At 44.3% G+C, this 21,873-nt stretch overlaps 1 long non-coding RNA gene across 1 annotated transcript in view; it reads left to right on the top strand.

Annotated features, from left to right (window-relative positions):
* LOC122470727 overlaps positions 1-21,873 on the top strand; it is a 115,879-nt gene that overhangs the window by 68,970 nt on the left and 25,036 nt on the right. The gene's annotated exons all lie outside the window — the stretch shown is intronic.

Here is a 21,873-nt window from a genome sequence, read left to right as displayed (position 1 = left end):
ATAGCTGCTAAACTGAATGAATGACAAACAGCTGAATACAGATGCTGTCACAAAAGAGTTTTACTGAAGTTTAACACTGGCTACATGCAAAAAATGGACATGTGATTTTTAAACAAGATGATTATCTATTTTTTAAAATCACAGTATTCAATACAGTATGAAAGCTAAAGTGCATAGCACATGGTGAATAGGGATCTGATCTGTATCAACTGCGAAATGAAATGGACCATCTCAAAGATGTCTTGGAAATGCTGTGGTGATCCAGAGCTATGATCTATGCTTTAGCAGGTAACAGCTCTTATAAAGCATGGAGTTGCAATTGGGAAAACATATTATACATCTTATTCCTTCTTCTATATGATGCAGTAGAGACCAGATTGAATCTAGATCTGTGTTCTTTATCATTATCATTATTATTATTATTGTTACTTTTTTGCATTTAGGATATCTAATCGAAGATGTCAAAGCTAAGGTATGGTATTAGTTTGAACATTCCAGTTCCACGATCTTCTAAAACAGATGCAACAAAACACATTACCCTATAGAAGTCACCCATTGAGGAAGTTGCTTCTTTCCTAACTCTTCTCTGTTACCAGTGTACTTTTATTTTTTTGCGCCCCTATGAACCTACTATTCCCTCCCAGAAAAAAGAGGGATTAAAGTCTTCAGGAGAATGCCCCAAATCCCAAAGGTAGAATTCCAGGCATCAGTCAAAAGGCGAGAAAGCTCTGGGAGGGAAGGTCACTGTATGGGGTTCCTCAAGGTACAGGATTTACAACTCCCAGCCAAGAACTGGTGGCCACCTTCACCTCCGGGTGAGACTGGCCTTGGCCATGATAAAGCCTGTCAAAAGAAGCTAATTCGGCAGTTGGATAGCAGCATGAATGTTTATGTAATGCTAGCCTGAGGTTTAATGCCACAATTAAAAGAATAACAAACCCTCCTGCTGAGGAGCCTTTTGGCTACTCCAGACCCTTTAATTCCCTTCAGAAAACAGCATGTCACTTCCAAGGGTTACCCACAACAGGGCTTGCTTTGGAGACCTAAAGGGGTAATTATCTATTGGGAGAGGCAAGGCTGAGGTCAGTCTGGCTGGGGTGAGGGCCTGCCCTTTGTGCAGATATTGGAATGTCTCGGAATCCCAGCCAAACCGAATCAGCCAGGGCCGTGTCTCATGAGAAGTTACTTCGGGAGGTCATTTTGTCTGCCCTGCTGCTGACTCAGGCGGCCTTTTCCAAGCTAACTAGAGTCAGATGAATTCGTGGGAAAAGCTCTGTCGTCACCATCGAGGACCCAAATGGAGCTGGGCCCTGAGCCCACTGGGTTCTTTGGTGGGCTGTCCACGTCTCACCAAACGGTGATGTCTGGTTCACCTCTGTGTCCCCATGCCCACGCACAGACGGCACACGGCCAGGACTGTGGGGGGAAGGGGTGGCCCTCCCTGTTTCCTGTGTGCTCTCCCTTCTTTCCTTTCAGATGCCACCCATCTTTGAAGGCTTAATTCAAGTTCCATCCCTCTGTGCATCTTCCTCTGCTGCTGACATTGCTCCCTGATCTGTCAGTGACCCCTGCACTCAAGTACCCCATGGTGAGTGCCAGAGTCCAGGGAGCCCCTCGAGCCACGGGGTCCCTGCCTTACAGTCCTCCTGGTTTCATTTTACAGGGCCAGCACCATGTCTTTTACATGACAGAAACTCAATAAACACTGGAAACCCACTCCCCTGGTGTGTGAAAGGACCTTGGAGATCAAGTGGCCCAGTGGGTCTCTAACATTTTGTTTTTAAAAAGCAAAGAGAACACTTTAATCTTTTCAAACAAACTATTATGAAGTCTCCTCCCCTGTGGAAAGCAGATAAGAAACCAGCTTCCTGATTGAGGAGAGGGCAGAGGGCTGCAAGCCCCATGTCTGATCTTTCTCTCCCCCACTCAGCCCCCTGAGGCAGCATCTGAAAAACCACTGGTCTGTTCAGACCCTTCACTTTATACATGAGGATGCTGAGGGCCAGAGAAATAAAGTGACCCCACTAGGTTCACACTTATTTCAGTGGCAAATTTGGGAGGAGAATTAAGGTCTCCAAAGTATTGCCTGGGTGACCTTTCCAATTTATGATACTGCTTTACTTTAGGCTAAGAGAAAGGAAGGAAGGAGGCTAGGAAGGAAGGAAGGAGGACAGGAAGGAAAGAAGGAAGGGAGGAAGGAAGGAAGAAAGGAAGGAAGGAAGGAAGGGAGGAAGGGAGGATGGAAGGAAAGAAAGAAAGAAGGAAAACAGTGGGGAGAGGGAAGGGAAATAAAGAAAAACATGAAAATTCAATATGTTCTGGATAAGTTTAATTTAATGTTCTCTTTGATTCCAGCATCAACACAGCCTTATACTTGGTATAGCATACCCCTTGCACTCCCAAAAGTCCAACTGTGATGTTTTTTTAATGAGAATCTTCAGAAAGGGAGTTTAGGAAACCATATCAATGATTAACTCAATTACTTATTAATATTAAGATTTCACACTGCCTATCAAGACTTTGAATTTTCACAGTGAGGAATTTCCACTTAACAGGGCAGTTTGGGTATGCAAGGTGCCTCACACTTAGGGAACACAAAGGAGAGCAATGCAGATCAGACCCTGATTAATTCCCAAGAACTAAGGGTCTGTGTTAAATTCTTCTTGCTCCAGGTCCTGTTTCCTGTGAGGGACAGTTTCTCTGCCCCAGGAATGTCACCCCCTTGTGACTTTGCCCACCCTGCTTTCACAGGCCCCATGTGTCTACATTCCATAGGGGGTGAGCTGTGGAGGGTGCCCCCATTGGATGGGAGGTGCTCCTTTTCTCTCCTCTGTGCCTCCTTTTGACTATGCCTCCTGCTTATACTGCATTTCCCAGACTATTTTGTTAGGAAACAGAGGCTCAGAAAGATGAAAGGACCTTCCCAAGGCCAACCTGGCTACTTGATATTAGTCAAGCTCAGTACCCAGGTGTTTGGATACAAATTTACATTCTGTCCACAGTCTCCATGATTGCTCCTTAAAATGGATTTTAGCTCAGTGATGCTACAAGTTAGTATGACAAGGCAGTTACTTTAAAATCATAAGTTTCAGAATCTGTAGTTGTATTAAGAGCACTTGAGAACTCTTCCATTTTCAATCGATCATTCATTCATTGAACAAATATTTATTGACAAATCACTTAGTGCCAGGCACCGTTATGGTGCCGGGCATACACCACCAGGTATTTTAACAGTTCTGTGAATGAAGCGCTCATCCTGTTTAGCTAACACACCCCCCTCAACCTGCCCCGGGAGAATGCCATTATGATTAATGCTGTTCTTATTGTTTTCTTATTAGGTTTCAAGAGAATCACTGAATCTGGTGCTTGCATTTCAATTTTTGATAAATTGGGGAACAGAGGAAAGAAGATAGCCGTAAGGGTAGGAATAAAAGCATTTATTAATATATAAATTAACATTTTAATGAGTATTAATGGCTATATTAGTAGCTATCTCAGTGCCATGTAAGCAACAGGAAGTTTGCCATGGGTGGATTTCCACCTAAATCTTGAGGGCATGGGTTGATCTTTATTCATCTTTGTATCCCTCACAGAATTGAGCCTTGCCCATCATAGATGTGCAATAAAATTTGCTGATTGACTGGTATGCTTCCCAATATCACCATTTACACAACAAGTAATATAGGCCAGGTCCCCCTAAGAACTCTCACCTAAGGCATCTATGGGAAATTTCTAACAAGGCAAGTTCGTCTACAGGGCCAGATTTGCATTTTATCAGAGTCGATGTTTACCTCCACGGTATCATCCTTGGGGGAAGCTTTTTTTCCCCCATCTGTGGCTGATGCTATTGGTCTGATTAGGGCTGACTTGTGGTTCTAGAGATTAAACCAGGAGCTGCAGCATGGAAAGGGCAGGATGCCTACCCAGGGAGGCACAGGAAAGGTTACAGTTTTTCACCACTCCAGGGCAGAACACTTTGTGGAGGTGGAGATGTTCTCTTAGTCTGGGATCCCCATGGAGATTGGGTCCATTCTCAGCTGGTCAAAGGAGAAACTTCTTCCATCATGAGTCTGAGTAGGTATAGTGAGAATAGCACAGACCAGGTAAATATCTCATTCTTTTCACCATCAGACATCTGGGGCCAGGCACTATAGGCCCAAGTCAACTATCAATTCTTTGCATATGTGTAGGTAAGATCTAAACACATTTACCCTTCCTTCTTTACTTTGGGGCTAAGGTCAAACTGTCATTATTATAATTACACGCATCACAATTAATTTTGTATTTGAGTCCTACAGGCCCTAATTTGGAGCTAGTGTTGTGACTCAAAGAAAGGCAGTATCATTACACAATGGTATTACAAAATGTGTTTTGTCTGTGGTGTGTATCCCTCCTATGTATTCCACACCCCCCCATCTCATAAATGTAATGATGCTGGAAATTTCTTTGCCAGAGAGTTAGTGATAAGGCTGAAAGTGGAGGTTACTATGGGAAAGAGAACATAATGACTTATGTTTACACTGGGGGGTAAATGACCAGTTTGAGAGTTTTTCTTAAAGTAGGTTTTGGCTCCGAGACACACAGAGAGGGAAGTAAAGGCTGGGGTATATCAGATCAGGATATGCCTCAGATGGTATTTGTAATAGAGACCTGTGTTTGCTACTAGCTGGCTCCACTGACCTCTACAGTGGCTCCATGATATGAACTTTCGGGGCATCCCTTCACCGAGGCTGAGGTGTAGCCATGGAATAGTGAGCCATCATTGGGCACCTCTCTGGGCACCACACTGGTTAGTGGTAAGTTTCTGGAGACCATCTATACTGAAACTTGGTCAACAGGGATCCTCAAAGAAGCCCTTTCTCTGATCACAGCCCAGAGTAGACAGACCCTTGGTAATGGATTTACCAAGTACTTGAAAGTATTCTGAACTAGACACGACCCTCACTGTTGAGAAATGATGTCTGGGAATTCCCCTCTGCCTTCCCCATCCTTCCAGCCCACCACCCACTCCAGTAATGGCCTTGTGATCTCATCCCCTCAGACAAACTCTGAAGGCATAGTGAACCTGATGTATGTAAATCCTGTGCCCGAGCCAGACTCTCCCAGCAAGGCTGCCCTGAAGAAAATCTATTGCTCTAATCAATTACCAAACTTCCAAATGAAATAGATCGTTCTTTCTTGCTGGAAGACTATCAAGCCGTCATTTTTCTTGGTAATGAGCAATAGTGCAGAGGGGGAATTGCACTTTCTCTGTGGCACTGGACGGAGGGTTCCAGTAAGCAGGGCCTGACCAGGAAAGCTGGGAGTTACCTGCCAAAATGATGGAAAGGTATCTGGAAACTTCTCTCACTCCTAAATGCACTCCAACAAATCTCTCTTGACTGCTTCATAGGGATCAGGCAGTTTTCTGGGTGTGGGAGGTGTAAAATTGAAAAAGGACCCTTCCTCCTGGCCTGGGAATCTCCTAATCTGGCTTGTGCTTCCCTGCTCCCCACTCCTTCCTTGCTGGGCCTGTTTACCCCAATTCACGAGCTATACCTGGTGAGGCGAAGAACTCATTTGGGAGCCTCACCTCCACCATCTGATGGACAGTGTATAGTCTGTTGCTCAGGGATGCTCCATGGGCACTGGTATATAGTCTCCAAGCATTTATCTTTCCCCCAAAATGTGCTCCTGTACGTGCATCTGGGTTCCTGCTTCAGTTTCCCTTCCCAGCCTCCTAATCCCCCTGTGGGCTTGAAACCACATCTCAAACTTTAGTCTGTTAGGCTGGGTTCTTGCTAGGCTTATTCCCTGAGAACCGAGAGCCCATTTTTCTAGCCCCACTCTTCCTAGGAGGGCCCTGCCATGAGCAGACTGATGAGTCAGTGCCTTGAGGCCACAGCCTACCTGTTTTCAAATAGTACGTGTCCCTGGGCATTTTCTGCAGTAATGCTTTGCCTACTGTAGCAAACCTTCTGATATACAAATGGAGGCCTGATCCCTGTGTGATATCATCCCACCCCTTGGATTCTGGACTCTTCTTCCAAGGCAATGCTTTTTCCAAGATCTGTTTTGGGGACAGGACTTAACACAAATGGGAGAATTCTTGTGGGAGAATTTGGGACACTTGGATTAGGTCTTCCTTCTTTCCCACCTAGTTCCAACTGCGTTCTCTCTCAAGCTTACATCCCTGAGATCTCACTTGTCTCCTGGAGCTGTTCCTGGGTATGGCAGTTACCCACCTAGTGCTCACCTTCTGGATGGAAAGACATCTAGATATTTAGCAGATAAAAATGAACCATTGTGATCAGGCAAAGATAAAGGTATGTATAAAGGGCCATGGAGCAAGCACAGGGAAGGGGTTACTAATGTCATTGGAGTATGGAATGGAGCCAAGGACGTCACAAGGAAAACAGTGGAAATGGACCTTAAAAGAGAGGTGAGGGTTGATTTGGAGGACAAGGGTCTTCCAAGGAAAAGTTACCCTGAAAGGGTCCACTGTTATGAGTAATATGTGAGAGTCTGAAAAAGAAGCTCTAAGTTACTATATACACCCTAGAATTTCAGAGCTTGTTGCCTCAAATATAGTTTCTGCCCCACCGAAGCTATATCCTGGTTGAAAAAAGTTCCTCACGTGGTAAACAGTTGACTAAGGATGCAAGGCTATACATAATAAAGTGCTACTTTGAATACAGACAAGTACCATGGATGTGTTAAGAGCCAAACTGTCTGGCCCAGGTAATGCTCCCTGTAAAGGCTGGGAAGAGAACAAGGCTATTGGCTTGGGGTGACTCTGTACACAATTAAAAGGGAGTTACTACATCAGCTAGGAACAGAGACCTTTTTGCTATCTGTAAAATCATATCATGTGGGTGGCTGTCTTCTTTGGCCTGTGCCCTGCAGAGGACTCTATGGGATCTTCAGGAGAGAAGGAGAAAAAAAAAAAAAAGACAATAAAAATAACAGGACTTGATGTGCATGTGTATGAATAAGTGTGTGTCCAAAGAAATGTCTAATGGTGCAACTAGCTCTGAGCACTGGCTGGTGGGGAGGTGTCTGAATCCAGAGTGGGGAAAATGGCCTTTGTAAATGCCAGCTGGAAATGCTGCTGTGCTGTGCAAGCAGGATGAGAACAAGCTAGTGAGCTGTCACCTTTCCAAGTAAGTTTCCTCTCTGAGTTCAGGGGATCATCTAGCTGTTTGGTGTGGGGCTTTGGGCATCTTGAAGCCTCTTTCAGTGAGGCAGACACCTGTGTGTGGGGAGCAGGGCTGAATGCCTTTTTATTCCACAGCTGGTTGGGCCACTTTCTGGAGGCAGGATCCTGACAGGCAGGCCAAGGGGAATGTGACATTGTGATACTCCATGAAAGAGTGGGCCAGGCTGCTTCCCTGTGAGCTTGGTGACCTACTTCTTCACTCCTACTGGTGGCGGGGTTGGGGGACAGAGCAGCGTGGAGAGTCTGGGGAGTGTGGGAGGGCATGGTCATTGGTCCAAATACATCTCATTTTCTCTAAGCCTGTGCTAAGTACAGCTGTGGGGGGGTGGGGCAGGGGATGGGTCCTGGATAAACTGCTGGGATCAGGATTCAGATTCTGACTCTACAAGTTTCATGATCTTAAGGAGTTCGCTTAATCTCACAAAGACTAATTTTTCTCCCCTAAGTACGGGAATTTTTATGACTACTGAAAAACGCAGAAATGTCAGGTTTAAACACGAAAATAGTTGTAAACACTTGTTACTCTACAAGAAGCCCTCAGAAATGCTCTCTTCCCATGCTCCCTAATTCTGTAGTAAGAACTCTGAGGCTCAGAGAGGTCAAGCATCTCACCCAACATTGCCCATTAGAGATGGTGATGAGGCAGGAACCTGGGAAGCACAGTGAGAAGGTGGTGGAGAAATGCTCTGGGCTGGCTCTGCCCCAAACTAGCTGTGGAATTTTGGACAACCTCATCTCTCTCGCTTCAAGTTCCCTCTCTGTTAAGCACAGGATGGATCAGACACTCTCCAAAGCCTCTTCCAGTCCTGACACTGAAGGAGACTTATTTACTCCTCTGTGCAGCAGAGGCCTGGCCTATGACCCATAATCCTATGTATTCCAGAAGAAGCAACCATGTGGGCTCCAAGTGAGATAGCTCTACAAAGAGAATTTATCTTAGCAGAACTTCTCAAAGGCTTTGGCCCCAACACCTATTGTGAAAACAATCAAAGGGAGGCAGGGGGTGAGGGCCAACAGAATGCAGAATCACGGCCATTATAGCAGCAGATTGCTGACATAATATAACCCAGCCTTTCTGGGTCTTAACTTTTCAATTCTGTCCAATTTATTTTTCCTTCCCTGTCCCCTCAGTGACCTGAAATGCAGTCACAACCTTATCATGGCTTTCCTGTAAGTGTCTTTTCTTCTTCTTTTAAACCTTGATCTCCTTCATGCTAATAAATTAGAACTGAGGCTCACTGTGACAAGGATAGGGGGTTTCTCCCCAAAATATAACTGTGTGCATGTAATAGAAAGAGACAGAGACTGTGAGGCAGAAAGAGATAGAGAGAAAAACACAGAAAGGAAACTTTTGGAGAATTTGTGAGAGAGACAGGTTTTTTTTTTTTTTTAATTTTTAACGTTTATTTTTGAGAGAGAGAGAGAGAGAGAGGGAGACACAGAATCCAAAGCAGGCTCCAGGCTCTGAGCTATCAGCACAGAGCCCAACATGGGGCTTGAACCCACAAACTAGGAGATCATGACCTGAGCCAAAGTCAGACACTTAACCAACTGAGCCACCCAGGTGCCCCTAAGACAGACAGGTTTTGACAGAAAGACAAAGAGAGGAAGATAGGGAGCCGATGACACAGATGGATAGGCAGAGATAGGGACATTGGTCCATCTCCTCTTTGTGTCCCTGGCTACAAAGAGGGATGGGACAGAAACTGCCAGGTCCACAGATGAGTTGGGTAAGGTGTGGAATGTATTCCATGAGGGGGCATATGGAGTCTTTATTTTCATCCTTGTTCTTTTCAAAGAGATTTCAAGGCCTTTGGCTATACTGGAAGCTCCAGGATAGACCAGCACCATCTGCAGTCCCCAGGCTAGGGCCAAGGATCCTTCATCCCTGAATTTTCCCTTGGATCGACCTGAAAGCAATGATTTGGAGGATGCTGGCATTGCTACCCATGATATCAGCTCAGAGGTCATCCTTGATTTCCAAATATCTCTACATTTTGTGATTCCGTTTACATTTTTACATGTGTATGTTTGGTCTCCACAACCAGATTGTAAACTCCTTGAGGACAGGTGCTTTTGTGTGTGCATGATGCCTTGAACTAAGAGTCTTTAACAAAGTCTTGTTGAGTTACTGGGCTCACATCTTCAGACCACTTTCAATGGTCCATATGAATGGATGCTGGAAGGTTTGAGGGGACTCACTAAATCAACACTGGTTACTTGTATAGGAAAACTTTGTAGATGGCTAGGCACCCATGAATGGGTTGGCAAGCAAAGAAACAATAAAGGACCTGTTTTTGAGGAACTTAGGACTCTCTTCCAAGGGCTGAGAGAGAGAAGAGAATCACACCAAGAACATACATGAAGACCAGTCTGTAACAGTCAGCATAAGAAGATTCAGGAGGCCGGCCACTACTGGGAACAGATCTACCCCAATCAGTCTTCCAGAGAGCTAAGGTGCCTTGTTGATGATATTGAATGATGGCATTTCTGAAAATTATTCTAGTCTTTCTTACCTTTGAGAAAAGCAAAGGACAGTGAATCTATTTTGAGCTTGTATTTTAGGTTCAGAGTTGTACTTGGAAGGCCCTAGTTTGTGCAGGGATATTTGTCCCTGTGCCAGATGGCCCCAGATGGCCATGTTTTTCTAACTGATTATTCTTCTTGCCTTTTCTTACTGTTCCTATTTATTCCTGTTGTATGTTTCTGCTTTTTTTATTTTACACATACTCAAATGAGGGAGAACTAAAGGAAGCCCTCACCATTCCTGTCAACTAGCCAACTTTTATTCATTTTTCAGGTAGCTTAAAGTCATTTCTTTTGGGAAGATTTCCAAGCCCCTCAAACTAGGTGGGACTCAGCTTGAGGTATCCCTCTGTTTATGTTCTTCACTAAAATACCCACCACCTTGAACATAGTTACATGCTCAATGATCGGCCTCCACCATCCAATTGCAAACCCACTGAGGGCAGAGGCTGTGCTCACCACTGACTCTTCAGTGCATGGGCCACTGCTGGCTATATGGTGAGTGTTCAATATGTATTTGTTTAATGCATGGATGTGTGCAAGCTGAGGAAGAGTCTTATTTCTCCCACGGAGCAAAGTACATCCCTTGGTGCAGGGATGCTGGCAGTGGAGTAGACACTACCAAAAGATGACTTTTGGGTGAGTGGGAATGTGGTGTTCTCATGGTCTTTCTTGCTCTGCCCTGGCCCATTTCCTCACTGTGACCCACTCATCCAACCTCTGCATGTTACCTCCCCTTGGCCCTTGTGTCTAATGCTCTCTCTGCTCCTCTCCTTTACCAATCTGTGCTTGAGATCAGTCTGCCTCCTCTGCCGGGCCTTCACTGACATTGCCGCATGTGAAGTTCTCTTCTGATCCATGATGGCTTTTTTAGTCTGCTTTTCACAGTGGGCACTTGGGCTGATAATGTCCTCATCCTATGTAGTTACACTCTCTCTTTTTTGTATAGCACATATAATACTAGACCTGCAAGAGGTCATAGACATCATTTTCTCCACCTCCTTCAATGTGCAGGCCAGGATATTGAGGCCCAAGGGGCTTATGTGACCTCTCTGAGGGGACATAGCAGACTAGATCCCCTAGTGGCAAATCTAGGGCTGATTCCAATTCCCATTTTTAGAATTTTGTGCATCACGTCACCCTTGCCTAGGGCTGCTTTACCATAGTACTACAAATTTAGTGCCTTAAAACAACAAATTTATTCTTTCACAGTTCTAGAAGTTTGAAGTCCAAAATCAAGGTGTTGGCAGGGTCATGCTTGCTCTGAAGGCTCCAGGAAAGGAGCTTTTCTTGCCTCTTTCAGCATCTGGTGGCTCCCAGCATTCCTTGGCTTGTGGCTGCATCACTCCAATCTTGGCCTCTATCCTCCTCTCTCATTTCCTTTTCTGTTTCCTCCATCAGTGGATTTAGGACCCACCCTCATGCAGATGATCTCATCTCAGGATCCTTACCTTAAAGATGTCTGCAAAGACCTTCATCTCCTAAAGTTTGCATCCTGAGGTTCTGGAGGGGACAACTTTGGAGGGGACCACTAATCAACCCACTATGGCTCTAAATGCAGCAACAGCACAGTATGTCCTGATTCCTGACTGGAAGCAGTGCTGCTGAATGTGTGGCCCGGCCCACTGGCCAGCTGTAGGGAGGTTCTGTGGAGATGATTAGCTTTGACAGAGAAAAGAAGGGAGGTTTTTCCGTGTGAAGGGCAGGGTCTCAGAGGCCGGTGGGAACGGGGCTTGAAGGTGACTTGAGGATGATAGCCCTGGCTAGTGTGTGAGTCAGAGCAGGGGAGGGACATCTGCTGGGCGGGTGGTGGGAGAGGCCCCACCACAATCTGGGGCCAGGGGTGGGAAGAGGGAGGCAGGCGTCTCTCTCCCAAATCTCTCCTTTCCCAGGAAGGTGACTTTTTGCTCTCCATTTGGCCCTCCCCACCCTCGGTTCATCTGAGAGAACCCCAGCACAGAGCAGACTGGGGTGAATGCAGGTGGCCCTGTCACATGTCCCAGTCAGCCACTTGAGAAGAAAATGAGAGAGGCAGTGATGCTAGGCTTTGTGTCCCGCCTCCTGTGAAACGCGTAGGCGGGTCTGTACACAAACATCGGCTCATACAAATAAACCAAACCTGGCCAAAAATAACAGAAAAGGCAACAGATGCTTCCAATTAAAATGTCAGCGTCTCCCGAGAAGCCGCATTCTCACGTGGTGTGGGTGCTCTGGGGCCGAGGACTGCGGGGAGGGACTGCATATGGAAATCTGTGTGCATTATACCATGTCCCAGATGCCACGGAAGACACGGGCCTGACCCTTGCAATTAACACAGTGACTGTTTCTGGGGTGCAGACATGGACTCAGGGAAAAATCAGGAAGTTGTGAAACAGAGAGACTGTTCCCACTGTGTCCCATAGATGAGGAGGAGTCCAGGAGCGTTCTCAGAAAACACTACCCTGGGGGCTTCCTCACACCTTCATCCTCTTTCCTCTTTGCCTTCATTTCCTCATATTCTTTAACATTATCATAAAAGGAAGATCAATGCACAGGAGTAATAGGCAGTCAGTGGGGAAAGGCTGTCAGAAAGATGTGTGTTGGGGATAAAGGGTCAGTACCCCTTGTTCCCTAGTGGTGAGGGTCGGGGAATGATGGACACATGCTGGTGTAGGAAAACAGCACACCAACTCATAGCCTCCCTGACGCTGCTGGTCTCCTAAATCCTTCATAAGATAGTTTCTTTCCAATTGGCTTTGCTGTTTCCTGGTAGTAGGTCCTCATTCCCCTTTCCTTTCAGGGTAGCCTTGCTGTGTTTTCTTTCGGTTTTCCCCAAACTCTTTCTGGCCCCGGTTGGGTAATAACTAAGGAAAGCAATTAAAGAGGCAAGGAAACAAAATGGCAGAAGAGCAAAAGGAAACCAACATTGTTCTTTCCAAAATTTCACCATCTCCTCAGACTAATAGGAAATATGTATTTGAAATGGTGCCTTATTCTAATAAATGAATCTCTTTCTTCTCCTGATTATTTTTATTATCATCACTATTATCATAAAATCCACACTTTATAGCTGAAGAACCAACTACAGTAATGTCCATGGACAGGAAGAGCAATGGGGAAAATTAATGAACTGAAACCTCATTTGAGTTTCTATTGGGAAAGATGATAATTTGTTGATTTTAATAAGCTCCTAGATTGAGTTGCTACCATAGGCCAGGGCTGGTAGGCCTCAGTACCCACTAGGCAATACAAGATGTAAAATTTAAATATTTTTATGTGAACTCAAACACATTTTAATTTCTTAATGGTCACTATTACTAACCAGATAAGAGAAAGACCTGTCTGCATAAAACAAACAAATAATTAGTTTTGACAACAGAAGCTTAAACAGGACATTAATTAGCAGCCATAGAGATAGGGAGGTCCTGGATGGGAACAATTACACAGACAAATCCACAGTATGGCTACAATGTGCCAGGGTCCCATCCCTCACCATATGGCTGCAGTCTGGCGAATGGCTCGTTGGCAATTCATTACCATATCGCTTGGAACTCAGGAGCGAATGGTTTATGATTAGCCAATTCATTATGCTATCCTTGGTACCTCAAGGGGGCCCTGAGGGCTTGCCTCCCCCATTGTGTTATTTTAAGGACATATGACAGGGAAGGAACAGCCTTCCCTTCCCCAGCTGCCTCAAAGTACTGTTTGCTGGAAAGTTTTCTGGAATTGAGATAGAATCTTTCAAAAGAAAATAAACAAGCAAAAAATCCCTGCAGTCATGAACTGTAGCCACAGCTGGAACCATTGGAACATTCCAGGAGATGAAAACAAAGATTTCCTCCTCCTTCCCTTCCATCCTACCGAGGACACATCAGCCAACCTTGTGAGTACACTTTAGCTATGCAAGAGCGTGATCAGAGGGGGAAAAAAAAGGACTAAAGACAATTAGACCAGCATACAGGAAGTCATGGTTCTTGAAGGGGCCCTATTACTAACTAACTTTAGGTAAGTCAGCTTGATCATTGATCCTTAGCTTCAAAACCTGCAAAATGGACACAATCCTTTACAATCCTTTCTGTCTCACCCATTTCCCAGTGGTGTGGGAAGCCTTGTGAGAGAAGAGTCTTTGATGGGGAAAATTACTCTGAATCCTCGAGGCTGATTACAATGCAGCAGATAGCACTTGAGCCATCAGAGGGATTTATTTTCAAATCATTAGCACAGGTGGGCAAGGAAGAAGGGGGCACAGCCTCTCTCATTGGATCTACTACAGATGGGGTCCGCCTACCTCTGTAAGTAAGTATTTTAACTAGAGTTGCCAAGAAAGAGTGTACAAGATTTTGCATAAGGAAAAAAAGTGAAGATGTGCCCAAGGACTGAAGAAAAGGAACCCATCTCGCAGGGAGCCTGACATAGTAGCAAGAATACCTGAAGAGTCAGAAAACATTAATATAGGTGGGTTACAGTGACAACCCAAATTGAAGGAACAGAGAATGGAGGGAGGACACATAAAACCAGACATTGAGTTAGTTGCATTAATGTGATTCACTAAACATTTGGATGGGCAGGGACATAGCACTGAAGAAGAGAAGCCCCATTGGCAAGTGCAGAGCACAGGATGGTTCCATTTTGGTTAATGTGCATAACATGGAGATGCCGTTTGTAGAGCTTGTTCTGTGAAATCCACTGCAGTCTGTTCCTCAATCCTATAAAAACCTGCCTCTAGTAATAATCCCAAGGCCAAGACAAGGTCCCCATTTCCTGAAAACATACTCAATGCTATCACATGTCACAAACACTATAGGCCACTGCATCATAAATCTGACCTAAAAGAAGCATGCTTGCTACAATCAACAGTAATTACACACTTAATTAGCTCTAATTTTGTTTCCTTCTTAGAATTCCAAAGGGCTCTGGGGAAGACTTTCCATGGCCCAGGTTCTTGGTAAGAGCTGTCCAGGGAACTTTAAAATGATGCCTTCTTCGTGTGACAAATATCCCTGTAGCAAGCAGTAGAGGCATTAAAAAAAGAAAAGATTTTATTGACCCTTCTTTGAAAAAAGAAAACACAAAAACCAATACAGGTTCTCAGAATCTTACGGCTTTAAGGAAGCTCTGCCCAGAAAATCCAGAGAACTGGGTCTAAGTTTTGGGCATGACACTGATTCAGGGTGCAATCTTTAATTTGTCAGTTAGCCTCATTAGGCTTCCATCCCCTTGTCTACAAAGTGACTGTAATTACGTTGGCTAGATGATCTCTGAGAAAATGCTTCTCAGAGCATAATCCTACAGACTCAAATAATTGCAAAGAGCCAGAGTTGTGCCTTTGCTTTAGGGATGCTAAAGAAGGGATTTGGGTACTTTTCAGTTCTATCGCTCTAGCATCCCGCCATTCAGTACTGTTGCCATATTTACGGTATATGGGGATTACCAGTGATGCTTGTCAACAACACAAGCCCTAGATCTGAAACCGTTCCCATGGGAATGGGTGTATTTTTTTGGCTCATTCTTGAGCACAACCAAACACCTATCATGTGCCAGGTGCTCTGCCAGGCTCTGGGGTACAAGGATGAGGAGACACAGGCCCTGTCCTGGAGTCTGGTGGGGGGAGTCAGACCCATAAATAGATCATTTCAATACAAGATAGTATGTGGAAGAATAGACTATCACAAAGTTTCTCAAATCTTTTGCCCCAGGGCTTAGCTGCATTGGAAACAACTAGGGAGTTTGTGAAAGGCACATTTCTTTCCATCCTTGCCTCATGAATCTGAATCCCTAGGAGCAGAACTTGGGAATCTCCCTGTTTAATAAGTCCTCTAGGATCTTCTGCCTAACAAAAAATTCATTATGGGAAAAGTTAGCTGTGGGAACTCACAAGGCAATGGCACAGCATCTTGTCTTTATGGACCACTTATTTGAGCTCTGTGCTCTTCTAGGTTCTATGGGAAATCCAATAACATCTGAGACAGAGTCCATTCCCTTTGGGATCTTACAGCCTATACTTTTGTCTAGAGCCATAAAAACAGGAAACCATATCCAGGGATAAGGGGGGAAAAGCAAAGTTGGAGCTCATCTCTCTTGGTATTTTTGCTCTAGCCAGCTGCAATGACCTGTCATCTTCTTTCCCCACGACTCTCCTTTTCCCAGGCTGGAAGCCACTAAACTTAACACAGGAAGACTTAGCTCTGCCCAAGGCTCTGGGACCCCATCGATCCTAGGAAGGTTTTAAGCAGCATGTGTGGGGTCCCTTGTCACTGCTAGTGCTGCTATGACCTAGTAATTCATTATCAGACCTCAGCTGCATTCTAGGCTCCTGCTTCATTCTTATCCAGTGCTCTAGGACCTCTGTAGCGTTTGCTCTTTTGTGTCTATGCCAGGGACGTGGCCTTCAGCTGCAGCTCTGCGAATGGAGGCAATGCCACCTTCTCTATCTGACTATGATGAAGTATTTTCACAAATATCACAGCATTTGAATTACACAACTTACACATTTCCTAGAGAGATAATGTTCTGTTTATTTTATAGGTAAGCATGAGGGACGTAGTTAAGTTTACAAGACTTGCGTCTTCCATTTCAGACTGGAGTCTTCTTATTCACCTATAGTCTGTGTCTATCACATAATAATCAAAGGTCCTTTATCAAGGGGAATGTCTGTGGACGGGACATAACTGGAGAGTTACTCTTTATCTGGGTGTGCCCAATACTTGGAAAGATCTCTGACACCTATGGTGAGCCAGTCTGCAGAGTGGAAATGGTCTGGAATTTGGAGTCCCTCTGTTCCTTACTCTCTATGTGATCTAGGGCAAGTTTTAGCCTTTTTGGCCCTCGGGTTCTTTGCTGGTAATATGGGACAATAATCCCAGGCCAGAGGGTATTTGTTGAATGAAATAATGTAGGTAATGTCCTTGGCTCAGTAGATATTAGCTTCCCTTCCATTTCGTTATTCTTCTTCCTCTCTACATGGAACCCAAGACACTTTGTTGCTCCTCACTTCTGGAATGAAGGGCCAGTTTTGCACCTCTCAGGTCCTAGAGACTGTTGAGAAATGCTTCTTGCTCTGTTATTTGACTCTGACAGCATCCCTGATTTGTCTTCACCAGATAATAGCTAGTCCTCCCTTCTCATAGCACCATGGAAATCCCACCTCTTTCTGAAACCAAAGAGAACCTGGTGAAAAGGCAGAGATGGATCAATCTTAAGCTTGATAATTTGTCTGCACCTGTCCCTGACCTACTGCTCTGAACTTCAGCTGGGCACAGCAGGACACAGAAGAAAGGACTGGGAACAGAGAAAGCACAACAGTTCCAGCTGCTGTGCTCTTTCTTGGAGAGCTGGAAACCTGTGCACACCTACTAGAGGCTAGGAATGCTCATGCATCAAGGTAAAGCCAGGATTTCAGGTCAGGAAGTATTTTATAGCAACCCAGTATACCAAAGAGACATGCGTGCTCCTTGGGGTGGATTCAAATATAGGCCAAGTGGCTAGAAGGAGTGATTATTTCTACAATGGATAATCTTTCTCACACACTATATTCTTTCTCTCCATGTCCCCTTTATAAAAATAATAAGTAGCCAATTATTATCAATTTATTTGCTGCTTCTTATAATTACATTATCCATGATTAACTCACTGGAGTCTAATTTGACTCTAGAGTTATTTTGTAGGAATGCTCCATCACTGGGCACGGTGGGACTCTTGTGAGCACAGCCTCACTCTGCTGGGCTTATGGAGCTCAATTAATGCACATGGAGAGAGACAAAGAAGAGGATGAGAAATGGCAGGCACCTCGGTCTTGCTGAGTTGCAAAGCCGCTCCACATTCATTATTTCATTTGATACACATAGTGGTTCTATGAGGTAGCTACAAAAGCTGTTATCTACAGTTTACAAACTGGGAAGCAGACCCAGGTCAGATCATAAGATGATGCCCAACAGAGGAGTAAAACCCATGTTTACACCCTGCTAGTGCACCCCTAAGGATATTGATCAGTGATTTTAATGGTAATCATTTCTGTAGTGCTTTGAAGTTTGCAAAAATGTTTTTAAATTCCTGATCTCATTTGACCTTTACAACAATCCTGTGCCACAGAGAAGAAATTATAATGCCCAATTTTACCGAGGAGGTAATTCTGGTTTAGAGAGGTTACTTGATTGAGCTTTTAAGGTATGAAAACTGGGATGGGAATCATGGGGTCCTTCTGATAAAGTGTGTGACTCCATTATAGCACCCCTGGAAGCCAAGAACTTACTAGAAACATGTGATTTAACAGCAATATGGGGTAGACACATGACATTATAACTGCATTTTGTACAAAAAGCTATTCTCTGGGGAGAGGTCCTTAATTTAGGGAGTCCATGAGCTTCTCCTGAAATAACGCATATCTATCCTATCTATCTATCTATCTATCTACCTATCTACCTATCTATCTCTATATGTCCATATGCATGTATATGTAAATATAAACTATATTTTAGGGAGATTCTTTAAAACGTCCATCAGATTTTCGAAAGAGTACGTTAACCCCAAACATCCAGGGTGTTGAATTATTCTGGTCTCTTTTCCACCAATGGACTAAGATGGTGGTCTGGGGAGAGTGGACCAGGAAGGAGATGAAAAGGCTTCAGAGGAGCACAGGGGAAAGGCATCATGTAGGCTAGAGGAGACAACTATTTTAAGATGTTGGGTCCAGGCAATGGTTACAGTGACAAATGCTGTAGAGACCAAACTGAGGCTTGGACAAGTTGGCATATCTGGCAGAGGAATTTCTGTGGAATTGTGGGACCAGAAAGCAGACTGTGAGGTGTTAAAGAAGGTGGAGATGAGGAAGGGAAGACAGTGAACACAGAAGTACTTCTTTAAAATCTGGCAATTAAGGAAAGTGGAGAGATGGGGTGCTAGCCTGGGGGGAAAGCAGGACCAAGGAAAATTCTCTCCCTCTTTTTTTTTTTTTTAATCTCCTTAAAAATGGGAGATGATGTGTTTGTGGAGGAAGAATCTAACTGAAAGGGAGAGACCAGGTGAGAACGCAGGAGCCTAATTAGGAGACAGGCGGGGATGAATCCTGAGCTGAGATGGAGCGTTCACTTTAGAATAGATTTGAGACTCTCCTGAAGCAGGCGTGGTGGTGGGAGGGAGAGGTGAAGATGCAGAGAAAGTGTGAGCTTCACGCACTTTTCCTGCCAATTTCGTCTACAGCACTACTTATGGCGCTTACAGCGAGCAGCGCGCTCCCATCCAGCTGGGCTGTTCCTGTCACCTCCAGGCACAAGGCCTCCTGGCTCAGGGTGTCTGGCAGCCTCTTGCTGACCTTCCTGTTCTGAGTCTCTCCATCTCTGGGCATCCGACGCTGACCCTGTCCAGGGGCTTCTCCACCTGCTCCCTTATGGCTGCTCCTTGAGCCCCCAGCAAACAAAATTCTCCTGGGCTGATTTCAGTAATAAAATACAGGAATCTATTTGGGCAATGGTTTTCCTTGTTGTTGATTTATTTGATTGCTAAACCTTTTAGAAAACTTGTGTTACACAGGGTACAGATACATTATCACTTTATAGCTATACAATAGATGATGTATTTGGCAATTTCTGTATAAAGGTTTTTTTCTGGGTCTTGGACAGAAACAGACTTTAATATTGTTTCTAAGGTGCAATCAGAGACTTGTTATTATTTTACTTTTAGCGCCTTTAATTAATCTATGAAAAGCACTCAGACTGGTGTTTGACACAGAGGGTGAGTGTTAGCTAATGCTGTCATTATCATCACTGTTGTTAGGAGCTGTATGACCAAGGACAATTCAATTCTGACTTAGGGCAGCAATGTCTTCATTCATAAAATAAGGGCAAGATGTTCTCTTTTCAGAGCATGTTCTGAAGACTTTGGGCTCCACCCCATTGCACACCACCATTTTAATTCATTTTACCCATTTCCTTGGGGTTTCACAGAATGTTCAGTTGAAGAGGGGTTCTCAAAAAAAAGTTACGAGCACTGCACCAGACAGTTGAAGGCCCATCCTCAATAAAAGTACTTGACTGTCTATGTGAAAGAAACTATTGACAATGGACAGAGAGATGAAGTGGTCTCAGGGCAGGTACCACAAGCCAGGGAAGGCTCTTTGGAAGAGGTGAGTTGGAAGGTTAGAATCCGGGTGTTTTTAGCAGTTGATGAGCCTAGAAGAGAAACTGCAATTCCTAGAGTGGGGGGTATAAAGTATAAGTGCAGAAGGACAACTATGGGGGGAGAAAAAGGTTAGCAGCCCAACTCAGACCTATCCCTGAGTGGTAGAAGCCAAATGGGCAGATAAGGGCTTCAGGTATAATTACCCAAGTGGAAATTTGACCAAAGTGTGACGGGATTAACAGCAAAGATGATTGGCTCCACTGAGGAAGCCACCTAGTCAATGCTCTTTCTTGCATGGACAGGAAAGCAGTGTCCAGAGGAGGCAAGCTCCTGTCTAGGGGCACAAAATGCATTACTGCTGACTGGGAGCCACCACTAGCTGTTAACCAACTAGCCTCTCCCCCTCTTCCTTAGCATTAGAGCTCCCAGCTTTTTAGCTGGGCACACTGCTGACTGCATTTAACAAAACATTTCCTAGCCTCCTTTGGGGTTAGGAATGGCCAATAAAATGTCCAGGCAAGTTACGGACTTCCAGGAAAGAACTGTTGGAGGGTATAGGATGGCCCATAGGAAACATTTTGTCCTTCCCTGCTTCTTCCTGCTTCTGACCTTGATGACTTTTAGTTGTGGGGCTGTCTCAGAACATGAAGTGACCCTGGAGATGGAACTCATGTAACTAGGGATGGCAGAGCAGAAAGATGGAAAGAACCTGAGTCCTGGAGAGATCGCACAGACATTGTTATCAGCCCCGGACTGCCAACCTCTGAATTCTTTTATGTTGAGAGAGAGAATGTCCTATTGTATTTAAGCCATTGTCATTCCTGGGCCCTGTTCCTAGCCACAGAATGTTCTTGATGCCCTGGCAGAGCTGGGGCTGGCGGAGCCCCCTGTGTGCCTTGACTATTTTGCTTGGCAGCGCTTTGTGCATGACCCCGCTGCTCCCGTGTGTGGAACTGTCTCGGTGTGTGTGCATGAGCAGAAATCCAAAGCCAAAATAATCTTCAAAGCTGTCAGCTCTGTTTCCTGCAGACTCATGCTCCCCACTGCCTTCTCATTTCCACCGGAGGAAAGAGAGGCTGCTGGTGAATAACTTTTTCTTTCTTGAATTGTTTACTATGTCACACACTCAATATCCACAGCACAGAATGGTACAATGTTCACATCTTGCTGAATTTGTTTTAGCTTTTTTTTTTAATTAATGAAATAAAACATTGGTTCAGTTGAATCTTCTGTGTACTATCCTTAAGCCTATTAGCCTCCTCCTTCTGAAAATGATTCTCCTGAACTGCATGGATCTTTCTCTGTGTTTTTATGTTTTTACCACACCTATGCGTGAATCTGTAAGTAATAGTATTGTTGTATATGCTTTAAACATGGATGTAAGCGGTACACTGATATGATATGATTCTTTTTGTTTAACTTGGAATTTCCAAAATAATCCTTCTCTTTTTTTTCTCTAAAATAATCCTTGATACATGAGTCTAGCTCAGGGAGGCTCACTGCTATGAAATGTACAATGCTTTTCCATTGCCCTATTGATGAACATTTAGATTGTTTCCAAATTTTCAATATTGCACACCATACAATAATAAACATCCTTTTACAAGTCATATTACACATAGGAGTGAGTTTTGCTAGGGTATATATCTAGACATAAAACTAGTTGTCATAGAGACACATATCTTCATTTTTACAAGATTTCTCCAAATTGTTCTCTAAAGGGGTTAAATAATGCGCTCCCTCTAGAATGACAGTGCCTATTTCCCTCAAAAATTCAGCACCGTTGAACTATTAATGTTTGACAACTGGGTAGGTGTGAAATGGTATCTGTTTGCTATAATTGGCATTTCCTTGATTATTAATGAGGTAGGGCATCTTTTCATGTTTTTATAGGCCATTTTGATTTACATTTCTATTTTTATATTTTGCCTGTTTTTCTGTTGGGCTGTTTGTCTTTTCCTTGTTGCAGTGTTTTACCAACATATTTTAGATATTAATCCTTTGTTGGTCAAATGCATTGCAACTGCCTCTTACAAATATCTCACTTGTATTTTGGC

Source organism: Prionailurus bengalensis, chromosome D3 (assembly GCF_016509475.1).
Source record: "Prionailurus bengalensis isolate Pbe53 chromosome D3, Fcat_Pben_1.1_paternal_pri, whole genome shotgun sequence".
Taxonomy (NCBI): Eukaryota; Metazoa; Chordata; class Mammalia; order Carnivora; family Felidae; genus Prionailurus; species Prionailurus bengalensis.
The sequence above is the reverse complement of the archived record's forward strand: the minus strand, read 5'-3'. Positions and strand labels throughout refer to the sequence as shown.